At 39.8% G+C, this 17,209-nt stretch overlaps 1 protein-coding gene and 2 long non-coding RNA genes across 3 annotated transcripts in view; 2 read left to right on the forward strand and 1 right to left on the reverse strand.

Moving 5' to 3' along the window:
* LOC309493353 overlaps positions 1–11,985 on the forward strand; it is a 59,296-nt gene extending 47,311 nt beyond the window's left edge. Inside the window, exon 2 of the long non-coding RNA XR_014203859.1 lies at positions 11,678–11,985. This is a non-coding gene — a long non-coding RNA (uncharacterized lncRNA). The remainder of the gene's footprint in view (positions 1–11,677) is intronic.
* Positions 1–17,209, forward strand: part of LOC309493343 — a 224,280-nt gene that overhangs the window by 128,200 nt on the left and 78,871 nt on the right. The window lies entirely within an intron of this gene.
* The window catches only part of LOC309493257 (C-type mannose receptor 2-like), a 97,024-nt gene that overhangs the window by 60,257 nt on the left and 19,558 nt on the right, over positions 1–17,209 (reverse strand). The gene's annotated exons all lie outside the window — the stretch shown is intronic.

Consider the following 17,209-nt stretch of genomic DNA (forward strand, 5'->3'; position numbering starts at 1 on the left):
AGCTGTTAAAGGAACACCTGCATTGAGTGGACATTAGGGCTTGCATAGACTAGTCGAGTAGTCGATAGATCGACTACTTCAACCACTAGTCGACGCTGTCGGAAACAATCGACTACTCGAGCGTCCATTAACCATAAATGAATTAAAAATGGCGAACGTCACCAACAGACACCACACGTCAGATGTGTGGAAGTATTTCATCAAGGATGACAAAAATATTGTAATTGGCCAACTCTGCAAGAGGCCGTTCACATATTGCGTCTAAAAATGTGTGGAAAGCGCGGCCGTGCCGCTGTCTTACAAGCGCTTGCGCTCCCATGGCGTCTGTCGTTGCTATGCAACCGTGAACTGCGCTCTCCATGATGACGACGAAGAAGTATCAGCAAAGGATTAATTGATTTCTAGCCCTTGCATTAGCTTTACTACTAGATATATTTCTGGAGATGAGAAGGAAAAACCCCCCTGGAAAAACTAGCGCACCACGTTGCTTCCATTATGAGTGCGCTCGCCGCACGCCTACATTTGAAATAGCGCGAAAAAGACGCGATATGTGAACGGCCCAGAAGCAGACGTCTGAAATGAAAGGCAAGAACGGCTATTTATTTGGCTTTAGACTGTTACATGAACATTTTAAAATGAAATGTCATAATTATAATGTTTTGAGAGTTTACTTATGTAATTGTTGCATTAGGCTATGAATTAATAAATGTTTATTGATAAGATCTAGCTATTTCATGTCTTTTCATTTACAGTAGCATGAACCACGAGTAGTCGAGTAACTCGAGTATTGTTTTGATAAGAAATCGACTAGCAGAAATCAGTAGTCGTGCAACCCCTAGTGGACATACTGGCTTGGACACAACCACAGGGATGGTCCTCTAGGACGTGTGCTAAAAGATATTAGAAGACAATACAGAGTTTAATATTTTGGAGTATACTAAACAATAAATTGCTTGTACCTGTGTGTGGGTGAGCATATGTGTGGTTGGTGTGTATGTGCATGTCTTTGTAGGAGAAATTACTGTGGCTCAGTTCTCTCAACTGTTTCATAACTGTGCCAAATTTGACAAATGATGACAAGGTAACGCTTGAGTAATTAGTGAGGAGTTAACATGTTTCTCACTTTAAAATAATGGGCCACATTACTAGTAGTTCCTGCGGGATGACAAGGTAACGCTTGAGTAATTAGTGAGGAGTTAACATGTTTTTCACAAGTAATACAAGTTATTTAATTTTATATTTGACACATACTGTACAGGCATACATTTCTGTGAGGCACTAGTAATATTACAACGAACATTGTAAACTGGAAGATGTGGTTTTGCGCTTATCTCAACATATATGCAGCCAATTTCTTCATTAAGGATGCAAATTGTTTTTGACAAGAGAACATCAATGTTTATATTCATATCCTAAAGAGAAGTCCTCCTCTGGCGGCTACTGTAACATAAAGGTAGGTCTTTGGAGTCTGAGACATATTGAACTGACACTCAATAGAGCTCATAATAGTGAACTAATCCAATCTTGAGTGTCAGCATCACTTCCTAATTATTTAAAATTTAAACAAATTATCATTATTATTATTCTATGTTTAAGTTTGAAATAAACCGAGAACATACGTCCATCCTTTGGCAAGAGTAGTAGTCACAATCTCAACATGTAGCTAATGTATTTGGGGGGATATAATATTCATAAACTGGTTTCCACAAAGAACCCATTTGAGCCATTTGAGGCACAAGCTTCTGAAATGTTATCACCATGTTAAGAGTAAAAACCCCCACAATTGTTCACTTTTTAGACATGTTACTTTTGTGATTAGTAATTAATTGGTTATTCTTTCTTAGTTCACAAGTAGTTCTCAATGAGGATATATTTCTTTAGTAATAATCAAATACCTACCAAGGAACTACCTTTGTACTAAATTAGCTATTACTTACTGCTTAGTTAATATTGCTTCCATATTAGTTAATAGTATCAAGTTCGGTGTTAAAGCAGCACTCAGTAGCTTCGGGACTTCTTCGCTGTATTCTCGCTTTTTGCTCGCAGGTTTCTCTCTAGAGCTCCCCCCACAGCTTCGGAATAGATATTTGACAACACTGTTGTAAAAACTCGTTGTTGATTCTCAGACACCAGAGGCTATAGATCAACGACATCAAAGCAGATGGGACATTCTTTAAAACGTCTTCTTCATTCGGGTTCGGACAGCGTGAGGGAGCGCAATAATGACAGCATTTTAGCAGATTTCTTTTGGCCGTAAAGCAATTGTTTACATCGCGAGACCTGATATCACGCGAGACTTCCTGACGCAGCGGCCGGCGGCCCGCCGGCTTAAAGTTGCAAGTGCGTATTTTCCGCTCACGGGCACCAGGGGGGTGCGAAACGACCACCATTCAACCCGAAATAAGTAATATAACCATTCCAATGACTCCGAAGCTGTTCAGTTAAGGTAAAAAAAGTTACTTAGTTCACCTTTAATGCAGTACTACCTATTACTTCCTGCATATCTACTTGTTAACTACGGACCATTATTCTAAAGTGTTACCATGTCTACTTATTACTAATTACTAAATCCCATATCAACCTCAACCACTTGAACAATACAAGGAGAGACAAGAAACTGCACTTTTAATGCTTTCAAATAAACAATATACAATTGCATGAATTATTCTTGAATTGACCAAAGTGTGTAGAGGGAGAAGGTTACATAAAAAATATACATTTTAAAAATGTATGTTAAATATACATAATTGTTCTATAGTCTAATGCAATTACATCAGATTTTACTTTAAATTACAGAAGAATTAAGAGTAATCCCTTTAATTAAATTGCAGTATTTAGATGACTTGGTAATTAATTACACCCATCACTGTATAACAGTAATTAAAATGTAAAGGTGAGAAACGTGCAGACCTCTTTTTGTCTGGCACTGTTGTCATGGTGACTCATAATATCTGTGCTCCATTGATAATGGCTTTTTATAGTTGTGGTGCACGCGCTTAACTCAGAGTAGGTCAACTCAGAGTTGATTGAACTAACTAATTTAAGCTGTTCTGTAACCGAAAACTCAGAGTTTCCCATCTCAGGGTAAGTCAACTCAGAGTTCAAGTTTTAACTCAGAGTTGGTTGAACCTCCTTTCTGAAACAGGACCCTGTTGTCCACACACTCGCTTGATTTGATTGGCTTGAAAGGTCACATATAGTGATGTATTAAATAGTTATGTAAGTGAAAGGAAGCAAATCATTCAGAAAGACAATTTTTTAAATATTTGTGAGGTCAGTTTACTAATGAGATGAGTTTGTATGCTGTCGAAGAAAATACGATTTATTATTATTATTTTCTTTACATTAAATGCATTTGCACTATGCAAATTAGTGGATAAATCGTTAAAAACAGCATTTACTTTGAACACTTTTAATACATTATTCAGAAGGCTCAGTCTTCCTTTCTTGCCAGTGGGTTTCTTACAGTATGTGTGAAATATAAAGTATGGACATTAAAGGAACACTTCGACTTTTTGGGACTTTAGCTTATTCACCTTATACCCCAGAGTTAGATAAGTCCATACATACCCTTCTCATCTCCGTGCGTGCTGTAACTCTGTCTGACGCACCCACCGCTAGCCTAGCTTAGCACAAAGACTGGAGGTAAATGGCTACAGCTAGCATACTGCTCCCAATAAGTGACAAAATAACGCCAACATTTTCCTATTTACATGTTGTGATCTGTATAGTCACAGCGTGTACGAATAACAAGGTCACATGAGACACAACCATCTTCTAACCGTATAGCCAGTGGTTAAAGAGGGATTTGGCAGGTGGGGGAACCCTCAAATTTTGTGTTGGTGCAATAGGGAAAAATGACTCGCCGTGGGACAACATATTGAGTATCGTGGTATAGCAATACTTTTTGGGACAAGATTGTCACTGTGGCACCAAGTATCACTGTAACTGTCCGTTTGGAGTTATTTAAAAGGTCTTGATTAATGAGTGTGAATGCATATTTTGTGTATTTATAAAGGACGTTTTTATTGGGATTGTGGCGTAGATATGAACACTTCACTCTGCGCGGGCACCAGTGACTTCCACTAGTGGGCAGTATAGTTTCTCCCACTAGGTTAAACTAACCCTAAATAAACCCGTGCTTACGAGTTACAGCTGTGGCAAACTCATAAACAAAGTAAGAGCGAACAGAAGGGAGTACACAGTAAAGACACCAAACTTAGGAACGATAAGGAACAAAGGAAATTGCCGGGTTTGGTTTAACGCCCTTGGGAAGCGGAACGAGGTACATTTAGTTGTTTATATGTGGATGTTGCGGGAGTGAGGTGTTCGTGTTTATTGTTTTAAGTTATTTAAGCTATGTATTGACAAAGAGCCATTTCGCTTTGATATGTTAATCTGTGTGTAATTTAAAGGTTATGGTGTAGTGTATACGAATTTTGGTGGAAAATGATGGTTGTTTAGTGGTGTATTTAATTAGGTTTATTGCTTGAGTATGTTTGATTTAGCTAAGGAAATGTGTGTAAAGGTACTTATGTTTGTATCTATTTGTATATTTTTATAGTTTTCACGGTGCATTACGGATACTGGAAAAAGCAAATAAAGAAACCGTAAGGACATCAGTCGAGACTCTCCACATCTTGTTTATACCCACCGGGGGCAGTTACAGTGAAAACTCACCGTAGGCCAGAGAGTGAGAAACTCCACGTGACGTAGGACACTGAGAAACTCTGCTGCATCCAAATGAGACTCGCAGTCTTGGCCGGGATCCGCATCGAAGAAATCAACTAAAACGGACTACAGTCAGGCAAGAGGGAAGATAACACACGTAAAAGGGTGTATAACGGGTGCAACGAGACGTTTTTATATACACCAAAAAACAAAAAACAAAAAAAAAGTAGATATATATTAATAAGACTGGGTTTCATACGCTCATGAAAGTGGTTAATTGCAGTAACATAAATTGTGCTTGAATGTTGAAAGACCCGATCGTGAAAGAGTGTTTTGATTATCCTTAGATAAAGGTTTTACGGTTGGTGATTATTGTGAAGATGTGTTCAAGGGTTTATAAACAGCAATTTTAAAGTTGTCTTTAAATAGAGGTTTGAAAGTGTTGAAATTATCTAACTTAAAGTACGAAATTGTACACATTTCAATATTTGCATTTGCACAAATAATTTGAGTGTCTAAATTTAGGCTGTTGACGTTTGGTTAAAAGGGGTAGCACTAAAAATACCGGTAGGTTATAACTACTGCTTGCAGAAATTAAATTCCATACGTCTTACATAACATTCAAATAACGGTCAATCAAAACATGTAAATTAAAATGTCACTCCACACAGCAGAAACAAGTAAACCCTCAGACCTACCATCTGGCAGATCAAGCTCTCGTCAGAGAACCGTGACTGAGAAAATGCAAGAGGTAAATGAACAAAATGCCATTAAACATAAAAGGGCCTTTTATAAGGCTTATGACGCATGGAAACAGACGGCAAAGGAAAGCAGGGCAACAATGAAATGTTTTTGCTCTATGGATGATCTCGACAACATTGAACAACATATTCAAACTAAACGTGAGGGGCTTCTACACCAATACGAGCACATCCTGCGTAACCAAACCAATACTCCAGAGATCGTGGGAAAAATGGATACTTGTGCCATTCTCACTGATGAAACGCTTGCTCTAGTGAATAAAAGAAGAGACGCTATGGATGAAGACTATAATGAACGAGTAGAGAAAGAAAGAGTGAGGATTGTCTTAAATAAAGAAAAATATAGATCTGTGTTCGGCAATACAAAAACTAATACTGTGGCTTCTCAGCATACTGACTGTTCCAGTGCAAGCTCCAGCAGTTCCAGCAAACGACAAGACGCAGAAGCTGAGCTGGCAGCAAAAAGAGAGCAAGCAAAGGCAATGAAGGACATACATGCTCATCAGTCACATATTAGCAAACTCGAAAATGAATGGAAACTTGAAGAAAAGAAAATAGTAGCTGATTTGGAGCGCAAAAAGGAAGAGCGACGGCTAAAACTGGAAGAAGAACGAACGAAGCTGACACAGTTAAAGGCTGAAAAGGAGGTCCAGATAGCAGCTGCTCGAGTGAGAGCGTACGACAGCCCTGGAAGCGACTATGAAGAGGATAGAAATCTAGTAACAGACACTGTTTATGTGGAACCTGAACCTGCTGCTCACCTTGATACGAACACTGCCTCGCTTCTACCCCAACAAACATTTACAGGAATGACTATAAATGAGGACACAGCCTGCTTAGTCCAAGCAATAACAAGCTCATTGAGCATAAATCGTCTGCCTGTGCCTGAGCCAACAACATTTGACGGTGATCCCATGAAATATGTTGACTGGAAAATGTCCTTCACAACTCTCATTGACCAAAAGCCCCTCTCAGAAAACGAAAAAATGTTCTATTTGAAAACTTATCCCACTGGGGATGCACGTAAAGCAGTGGAAGGTTTCTTTTATAGAAACTCAGAAGATGTGTATACAGGCGCCTGGAAGGTCCTGCAAGAGAGGTATGGCAACTCATTCATAATACAAAAGGCGTTTAGGGATAAGCTCACTAGCTGGCCTAAAATCAGTTCAACCGACCCTCTGGCTTTAAGAGAGTTTGCAGACTTTCTGCAAGGGTGTGCAGAAGCAATTCCACATGTCAAGGGACTAGCCATTTTGAATGATTGCGAAGAAAATCATAAACTTCTGAATAAATTGCCAGAGTGGATCGTGAGGAAGTGGAGTCGAATGGTGGTTGAAGAATTAGATAAATCTGGAAATTATCCGGCTTTTAAATGTTTTAGCACATTCCTAAACAAGGAGGCCCGGATAGCCTGCAACCCCATTGTCTCACCCTTCCTTTTGAACTACAAGACAGAAGATAGAACACCAAAACCAGCTAAAGCCTTTATTACCAGTGCTCAAACTAATAGCTTCCCACAAGGTAGACAAGAAGTATCAGATTACAGGAGGCCACCATGCCCAGTCTGCAAGGAAGAAACGCATGGTATTGCTACCTGCTTCATCTTTGCTGCAAAGGCCATGGATGAAAAGAAACAGTTCATCAAGGAAACCCATCTCTGTTTTGGATGGTTAAAGAAGGGACACGCAAGCAAGGATTGTAAAAGGCGTCACACTTGTGGCACCTGCAGTCGTCGTCATTCAACATGCTTGCATGAGGAGTGGAGACAAGGACCAACGAAAATCTTTACAAATGATTCAATTACTGCGAGTAACCACACGACGGAAGAAGTCCACAGAGCCATGTCGTATGCATCTACTCGATTTGCCTCAGCTACTGCCAGCATAGTTCCAGTCCTGGTATCCACAAAGCAAGAGCCACAAAAGGAGGTTCTTACTTATGCCCTACTCAACACACAAAGTGATACTACATTCATCCTTGAAGATCTGCTTGAGCATCTGAGTGTGACACCACGACCAGTGACGTTAAAGTTGAGTACGATGACTGCTGTTGACAAAGTTTTTACGAGCAAAGGCATCAGAGACCTTCAAGTTCGAGGGCTTCATTATGAGAACCTACTAGTTACAATCACAATACTTATTTAATACTTATTTTAATGTTTTTATTTTGGTCCATCTACACGTCGGGAAGCGTGTTTGTGAAGGCGCGGCCAGGCGGTGATATTCAGTTTTGATTTGATGAATGATGAGAATCATTGAATTTGATGAGAATGATTTGATTTGATTTGAATCGATTTATTTATTAATTTATCTGAGGTGCCGGAACGTAGTTCCGGACCGTTCCGGCCCACTTTAACCCCTGCGTATAGCCTACATACTGGGAACTCTTCTGAGAATATGTGACCTTGTTATTTGTACACGCTGTGACTATACAAATCACAACATGTAAATAGGAAAATGTAGGCGTTATTTTGTCACTTATTGGGAGCAGTCGGAGCAGTTTTTTTACAGATTGGGCTTTGGTCGGACTCGGGCTCATTTAGCTTTTCTCTTTTCATCGTGCCCATAATATACGTGCAGAGCGCAGGCTACTGTATGAAATATTTTTATATTGATAATATTATAAATATGCAACGCAATATGCGATCACGCGAGTGCAATGCATTAGGTGACAGTTGACCATGCAGAGCATCAGGGAGAAGTTGGAGCGTAAGGAGCTACTAAAAGTTCCCAATACTTCAGGAAAAGCTTAGCCTGGTTAAAACAGGACCCTTCTCAGTTGAAACTGAGTATAGGGTCTGGCGAAGCTATGTAGACAAATCATTTCCAAAGGGGCGTCACCAACCGACGTAGCTCAAATTCCTCTGGGCGCAATTGGATAGTCATAAAACCAATCAGATCGATGAAGGAGATGACGTATGCTTCGAGTGTTGTTCTTTGCTCCGGTTTTAACGAAAACGGTAAGTTTAAATCGCTCAAAACAGACGCGATAACTGATTCGTTTATATACTGTCTATGATTCGAACGAGTGATGTTCCACGGCGGCATCCATCTTTGTAATGAAATCTCCTTCAGCGTCGCTGCGCTGTCGTCATCATGTAAGTCCCTCCCCAAACGTTTCTGATTGGTGCCGCGATTTCGGCGGCACAGAAATGAGTTTGAATGGGCTCTTCTCCAGACTATCCTGGAGAGAGAATTAAAATTCGCCGGAAGTAGTCTGGGTTTTCCCAGGCTAGGAAAAGCTGCATTTTGAAAGAGTTTTGATTTGATTACCGAGCCTGAAGCCTTCAACAGTGGATCAGGCATGAAAACAGGTCAGGGGTAAAAAAGGTGAGAAGGATGCGGCAGCAAAAACTCCAATCCAATCAACTTATATCAGGGGGGTGGTGGTAGCGCAATGGATAAGACACATGCCTTTGATGTGAGAGACCCGGGTTCGAATCCACTGTGAGACACCAATGTGTCCCTGAGCAAGACACTTAACCCCTAGTTGCTCCAGAGGCGTGCGACCTCTGACATATATAGCAATTGTAAGTCGCTTTGGATAAAAAGCGTCAGCTAAAATGAATAAATGTAAATGTAAATATCAATCTGGTGCAAATTAAACAAAGAAAAATTATTTTAGTTACAGTGTCTGTCTACATTACTACTACATAATAATAGTTATAATATTAATCCCATGATAGTAATAGCCATATATTGTAAAACAAATGCACTGAAAAATAAAGGAAACTTTCATAATTAGTTTTGTACTAATTTCTATACTTGAAAGAGTATATTTCTAAACTTCACATTAAAGGTGTGATTGGGCTAGCCCAGTGTCAATCAAGAAAAGAACCAAATGGGCCGCTGATCTACGTGTTTCATGGGGTGTCAGAAAAAAAAAAAAACTAACGCTGACTTTTTATTGACCAATGCATTACACACTAATTACGCACTAACCCAGCGCCGCCAATTAAGCAAAACAAAACGAATGGGCCGCCGATGTACGAGTTTTATGGGCCGTTAAGACAAAAAACGAAACAAAAAAGTATGAGATGTATCGGCCCAAAAAGCACGTCGGCCCACCGGGAATCTCCCGGTAGTCCCGATGGCATTAGCCTACATGCCTGGACGTCACACAAAACAAAATCCTACCTGTAGCCTTTCACCATCCACTTATTTAGCTGCTGTTGCAACAATTGACATGCCATCTCCTTTCCTCTCTTTCTTTTTCTATGTTTAACGTTACCCCCCGACAGCTTTTTTGCATTATCCATCTTTTTCGACGACAACTCACTACTCGTTCTTGCTCGCTCAGCGCTCACAGCGCCCGCGCCCTCTCGCGATATTATCCCGCCCTCTTCTATGTCAAAATTAAAAATAATGACATTGGCAACATCGCTGTCTGTATCTGACAGGACAGTTAACATTGTAAGCTAACTTACCTCAGGCTTGCTTTCCGACGTGCGGTTCTTTGTTCGGCAGTGTGTCATCAGACTCGCGGTGTTAAAGACTTTGAAAACAATTCTGCCCTACTCTGACTCGGATTGGCTGTCAGGTTTCGGCATTAGGAATGATGATTGTTTTTTTAAAACTGCAAAGATTATGGTAACTATAGAGATATAGTGGGTAAATGCTGGCCACGACCACGACCCCCCCACCCCCCAATAAATATTTTCTCATCGGATCTGCACAAATCACGTAGGTGACCCATTTTGGTTTTAAAACGGCGAATTTCGCCGAAAGGTGAGGCGTTTTTATGCCTGGTGGATGCTATTCTTTTTCTTCACAACGATCGCGAATAAACAGTGAATGAACCTACTCAGTTCAACAGATTTTTTTTTCTTTATTATATTTTTATTTTTATTTAACGTTAGCCAGTTGGCGAAGAGTTCTTTGAAACGTTGTTCTTCAGTAAAGTTACTTGACATAAAAAAAAAGGTAGGCCGTAAATCTTTATTTACTGCTGGATCACATTTGGATAATATTCTCTACTGCATGCTTATGCTTCTCTGTAATGGACAGTCTGTATTAATATTTGTGGGCATAATTGTCGGTGGTGGTAGTTATGTTTGAGGCCTATAATAAAATTTTACCTAGTAGCGTGTGTGTGTATGTGTGTGCGTCTTGTGTGTGCGTCTAGTAGAGACAGCGCGCATCAGAGAGCTCGCGTCAGAGAGAGCTCAAAGTGATATTGATGTTGGTCTCGGGTCGGGTTCGGGCTGAAAAATTGCAGACGTTTTCGGGCTGGGGCCGGATTAGGACTTGAACACCACAGGCCAGGTCTCGGTTAGGGCTGGATGTTTTGCCCCGTGCAGGGCTCTAGGCAGTATGCTAGCTGGAGCCGTTTACCTCCAGTCTTTGTGCTAAGCTAGGCTAGCGGTGGGTGCGTCAGACAGAGTTACGGCACGCACGGAGATGAAAATGGTATGTATGGACTTATCTAACCCTGGGGGATATGGTGAATAAGCCAAAGTCCCAAAAAGTCGAAGTGTTCCTTTAAGGGTAAATTTTCTCACATTTATGTCAGCCTATTTCTCTTTCTTGTTGGTCTTTTCCCACAGGTGATTGGTATGATGCAGGACTACCCTTCTCTTTTAAAAGTGGCAAAAGTTGCCCGTCCCAACGTGGCAGCGTTTGCATTCATGAGCAGCAGTGTGAACCCCGTCCTGTACGTGTTTACCGGCAGCTCTCACATCCGTCAGGCTGGTCTGGGCTTCATGGCCAAACTCTTTGAAGGAACCAACTCGGAGTCTGTCTCCAGCCGCACCAGGTCCAGCCGCGGATCTAACGCGGAGAGCTCCGTTTTCACCAAGCTGTCCGTCAAGCTGAGTCGTAAAGGGGACGGGACAAGAGCTGAGACCCCTGGTGGTGAGGAGGAGAGTAGAGCAGACATGCACAACAGAGACGAGAGCAAGACTCTGACCACCCTGCATTAAAGTGCTTTCATTCCCCTGAAGTCCATTTCTAATGTTAGTAAAGGTTGTTGGACTCTCATTATCTCACTGATATAATATCATCATCTTCTGCTGCTGCTGTTTCAGAATAAACATGTCTTTTACTTTCTCTGTCTAAATACTTGATTGTGATTGGCTGGAATGCGGACATTAAAACATTGTTATATTTTATTTAAAATTTTAGAATCCTTCTCTTTGTGAAAATTAATAATATATAAATAATCCTGCTGTTTTCTGTTTCTTTTTTGTTGGTGTATAAAACATGAACACATCTGCATATAAACACATCTCATTTGTTTATGTACAGACCACATTTAGACAGGATGGACAATATTTCCATCTCTGACGTGAAACAGAAGGAGAAACAGTGTTTCTGTCCAATAACAGTGTGTTATTGATGTAGTCATATTTTATTACATTTCATTCTGTCTTATTCATCTGTTTTATTTCTTCGAGCTTGACTTAAAAAATTACAAAAATAAACTTTTTTTTTAAATGGCTGTCTGAAATATTTGTAAAATGTGTCAAATGAATTTGTCATTGTTATCACAGAAAGGAAACTGTAAATATTTGCAATAATAAATTTAGACAATTAAAGTTTAATTGGGTTTATTAGATGGTGTTGTTGACACATTATTTTATGTTTAGAACAAAAGGATTCCATAATTTATACTTCACTCCATTTAGAATAAACAATTTTTCATTTAGCTGAGGCACATAATGTTGGTGCTCACTGATTTACATTCATCCAGTCATTTCTAATTTAAAGACATGATTAATACATGAAACTCAATATAAGAGAGAGAAGTACAGAGATCCTTAAAACACAAATGAGGAATTAAAAAAAAAAAAACTCTTCAGTTACATGAATTATCTCAAGATAAAAGTCAAGTCAAGTCAAGTCAAGTTTATTTGTATAGCGCTTTTCACAATACAGATTGCATCAAAGCAGCTTCACAGTATTAAATTAAAATAATACAACAAAGTTTGTTTCAAGAGGAATTTATTGATTGATAAAATTAAATTAAATATCCCCAAAATATCCCCAACTGAGCAAGCCAAAGGCAACAGTGGCAAGGAACCGAAAAACTCCATCAAGTGACCTAATGGTGTCCTAAAACTCCATCAGGTGCCTTAATGGAGAAAAAAAACCTTGGGAGAACCCAGGCTCAGTCGGGGGCCAGTTCTCCTCTGGCATTGGATAGAGGCCGGATTGTAGTTTGAACTGTAGGATTATATGAATGCCTGGCTGAAGAGATGCGACTTTAATCTAGTTTTAAACTGGGAGAGCGAGTCTGAGCAACGAACAGTATCAGGAAGACTATTCCAGAGTTTTGGAGCCAAATGTGAAAATGCTCTCCCTCCTTTGGTGGTTCTGGATATCCTAGGTATGACCAAAAGCCTTGAATTTAGTGATCTCAAAGAGCGCGATGGATTATAGGGCGATAGAAGATCCGTTAAATAGACTGGAGCTAAGCCGTTTAGGGCTTTATAAGTCAGTAGCAATACCTTGTAATTAATACGGAACTTTATAGGTAACCAATGCAGTGATGATAAAATCTGTGTTATATGATCATATTTTCTTGATCTCGTAAGAACTCTAGCGGCGGCATTTTGGACTAACTGTAGCTTGTTTATTGAGGATGCAGGACAACCAGCTAATAAAGCATTACAGTAATCCAGTCTCGAGGTCATGAATGCATGAACTAACTTTTCTGCATCAGAAACTGATAGCATATTACGTAGCTTAGCAATGTTTCTAAGGTGGAAAAAGGCTGTTTTTGTAACATAAGAAATATGATTTTCAAAAGACAGGTTGCAATCGAGTATAACACCCAGGTCTTTTACTGTAGAGGATAAAGTAACAGGACATCCTATGATGTTAAAGTTGTATTGTGCGAGGTTTTGTGGGCGGTTTTTTGAACCGATAAGTATTACCTCTGTCTTGTCTGGATTTAATAAAAGAAAATTACGCGTCATCCAATCTTTTATATCTTTAACACACTCTGTCAATTTGGAAAATGTAGCGTTTTCATCCGGCCGTGATGAAATATATATTTGAGTGTCATCAGCATAACAATGGAAACTAATTCCATGTTTCCTTATAATATTTCCAAGTGGCATCATATATATTGAAAATAACAGAGGGCCTAATACAGATCCCTGCGGCACTCCATAGTTTACTGGAGTTATGATCGATTTTTCTCCATTTAAATAGACAAAATGGTAGCGGTCAGATAGGTATGATTTGAACCAGCTTAGTGCTTGTCCTTGAACACCAGTATAATTTTGTAGTCGATCTAAGAGTATTGTGTGATCTATAGTATCGAACGCAGCACTAAGATCAAGTAAAACTAGTATTGAGATACAGCCTTGGTCAGAAGCTAAAAGTAAATCATTTGTGATTTTAACGAGCGCAGTTTCAGTGCTATGATGCGGTCTGAATCCAGACTGAAACTTTTCATAGATATCATTTTGTTGCAAGAAAGAGCCCAGTTGAGCGGACACCACTTTTTCTAATATTTTAGACATAAATGGAAGATTTGAAATGGGTCTATAATTTGCTAGATTATTATGATCTAATTGTGGTTTCTTAATGAGAGGTTTTATAACTGCCAGTTTAAATGTTCTTGGAACATGACCTAAAGATAAAGACGAGTTAATAATATTGAGGAGAGGCTCTTCCACTACAGATAACACTTCTTTCAGTAGTTTAGTTGGTATAGGATCTAATAAACATGTTGTTGTTTTAGATGAAGTGATAAGTTTATTTAACTCTTTTTGTTCTATAGTTGTAAAGCACTGTAATTGTTCTTTCGGGGTGATAATTGAAGCTGAATTGTAAGGCGCGATTGAAGATTGAACGTTTATAATTGTGGTTCTGATGCTTTCTATTTTCTCAGTGAAGAAGTTCATGAAATCATTACTACTGAACTGTAACGGGATATTTTGTTCGGGTGACGTCTGTTTATTTGTTAGTCTAGCCACGGTGTTAAATAGAAACCTTGGATTGTTTTGGTTGTTTTCTATTAGTTTGCGGAGGTGCTCAGCCCTGGCCGCTTTTAGGGCCTTTTTATAACGTGACATACTGTCTTTCCACGCGATTCTAAAGACCTCTAAATTAGTTTGTTTCCATTTACGCTCTAAAATACGGGTTTCTCTCTTTAAAACATGCGTAGTATTGTTATACCATGGTGCTTTATTTTTCTCTCTGACCTTTTTTAATTTAATAGGTGCAACCACATCCAATGTTCTAGAGAGAATGGTGCTCATAGTGCTAGTTAGTTCTTCTAGTTCATCTGTTTGTTTGGGTTCAGGCAGCAGCTGAGACAGATTAGATAAGCAATTTGAGAAATTATCTATGGTGGATGGGAGGATTGTTCTGCCTGGTTGATAACGCGACGCCGCATGACATATTACAGCAGTACGTAATATGCAAGTTACCATGTAGTGATCAGTGACTTCATCACTTTGTGGAATGATAACTATATCGGTTGGATCGGTTCCGTGTGATATAATTAAATCGAGTGTATGATTAAGACGATGAGTTGGTCTGGTGACGTTTTTCTTGACCCCAAATGAATTTAATAAATCTGTAAACGCAGCTCCTAACGCATCATTTGGATTATCTACGTGTATGTTAAAATCTCCAACAATTAATGCTTTATCGACATTGACTAATAGGTCTGAGAGAAAATCTGCAAACTCTTTTAGGAAATCAGCGTAAGGCCCTGGCGGTCTATATACGGTAGCCAAGGCTAGAGATAATAGGGATGTTTTTCTAACATCTAAGAGCGTAACATTTAGTACAAGTACTTCAAATGAAATAAACGTATAACCCGTTTTCTGAGTAACATTTAGAATATCTTTATAAATGGTTGCAACACCTCCGCCACGGCCAATCAGACGGGGCTCATGCTTATAACAGTATCCAGGAGGAGTAGACTCATTAATACCGAAATAATCATTTGGTTTAAGCCAGGTTTCAGTAAGGCAAAGTACATCGAAGCTATTATCTGTGACTATTTCATTTACAATAACTGCCTTAGGTGTGAGTGATCTAATGTTTAGAAGACCTAGCTTTAGAAATAGTTTTTGTTTACTAATAGCAACATTTTCTGTTTTAATAACAATTAGATTTTTCCTAGATCCTGCATTAGATTTATTATTTGATCTCACTAAACGAGGAATAGACACGGTTTCTATGCAATGTTCTACACTAGTATTTATATCAGTTGAATTGGTGCAGCAGAGACTATGATTTGGACTTTTGGTTACTAGTCAAAGGGTATTTAACATTTTGGAGATGTTATCTGACAGAAGATCCGCTCCGAATCTGCTTGGGTGTAAGCCATCAGCACGGAAAAGCCTAGGACGCTCCCAAAACAGATTCCAATTATTTACAAAGAGCAGTTTCTGCTCATTGCACCATGACATTAACCATTCATTTAGCGCAAATAATCTGCTGAACTTTTCATGCCCTAGTCGGTACGTGGGAAGCGGTCCTGACACAATGATCGTTGTTTCAGGCGATGTGCTGCGTGCCGTATCGATTAGATTCCTGAAGTCTTTCTTCAGAATCTCCGTCTGGCGCAGCCTGATGTCGTTCACTCCCGCGTGCAGGACCACAGTTCCGACGCGCTCGTCACCGTTCAGGATCTCGGGAACGCGAGCAGCGATTTCAGAAACACGAGCACCAGGGAAGCAGTGACTTTGCACCTTACTTGTACCTAACGTAGCGTGTACGTGCCGAACGATGGAATCGCCGATGATCACAGCATCGCGTTCTGTTTCGCGTAGAGGGGAGAAGCGGTTTTGTGTCGATAACTCGAAAACCGGGAGGGTCGGAGAAAGTCTTGGTCTAAACCTGACTCGCGTCTTCCGCTGCGGAACCACCCAGGCTTCGTGGTGGCGTGTTGGAGCCGGAGTGAACGAGACCATGGCTGATTGCGACCGATGCTGAGGAACGCACGGAGTAGACGCGGTCGGAGTCAGCGGGTTAGTAACGTTAAACACTGATTTGTGTGCGTCGGCGCGTGATGTTTCAAGAGCCAAACACCGGTCTCTCAGCTCGGCCTGTCTCAATAAAAGGTTGTGGATCTGTTTCTCAACAGCTTCCAGCTCAGACTGCAGTGCGTGAAGCTCAAATGTGTCCTCACCTGCACCAAGCGGTAGACTACTTACATCTGATATATTCGCCATTTTAACAGATGGACAGTGAGTTAGCAACGAAGCTACCAGTGATGCTATCAATATTAATACTAATTTATATTATAAGTTTGTTTGTAAATGAGTGTGGAGAAGACGCGTTCAGCCGTGATCCACGGACGTAACCTTTAAGAGTATGCAGCGTTGGATCACTAATAGGCTTGAGACGCGTCTGCTCAACAGTCCGCGTTGTAACTATGAGGTTTTTTAGTGGTAGGGGTGTAGAGTAGACGCACGATAGGCGAAAAAAAAGTGTTTGTTTATAAGTGAGTGTGGAGAAGACAAAAAGTAAACTGTATAAACACATATCTAATGATGAGTATATGATGCCCTTTGACCCCTTCTAAATGCTATTAATTTTAAAGTTAGTAAACACAAAATAAGACAGAAAGAGTTTGTAAAAGCAACAGTGATTCTGGCCGTTGAGGCTCTTAAAATGGATCAAACACCCACATGAAACACTGATGAATCAACAGAAATCCATTCAGTGGAGGAAAACTGACCCTCAAAAGAATAGTTTAGACAATTTACAGCTCAATAACAGATTACGGAAGAATATATTTGAATTATTTAAACAAACATCTGAGCAGAAGATTTCGGTCTTTTTTTACCCTCAGGTATTGATGGAAGA

Source organism: Leuciscus leuciscus (genome assembly GCF_965113295.1).
Source record: "Leuciscus leuciscus genome assembly, chromosome: 2".
Taxonomy (NCBI): Eukaryota; Metazoa; Chordata; class Actinopteri; order Cypriniformes; family Leuciscidae; genus Leuciscus; species Leuciscus leuciscus.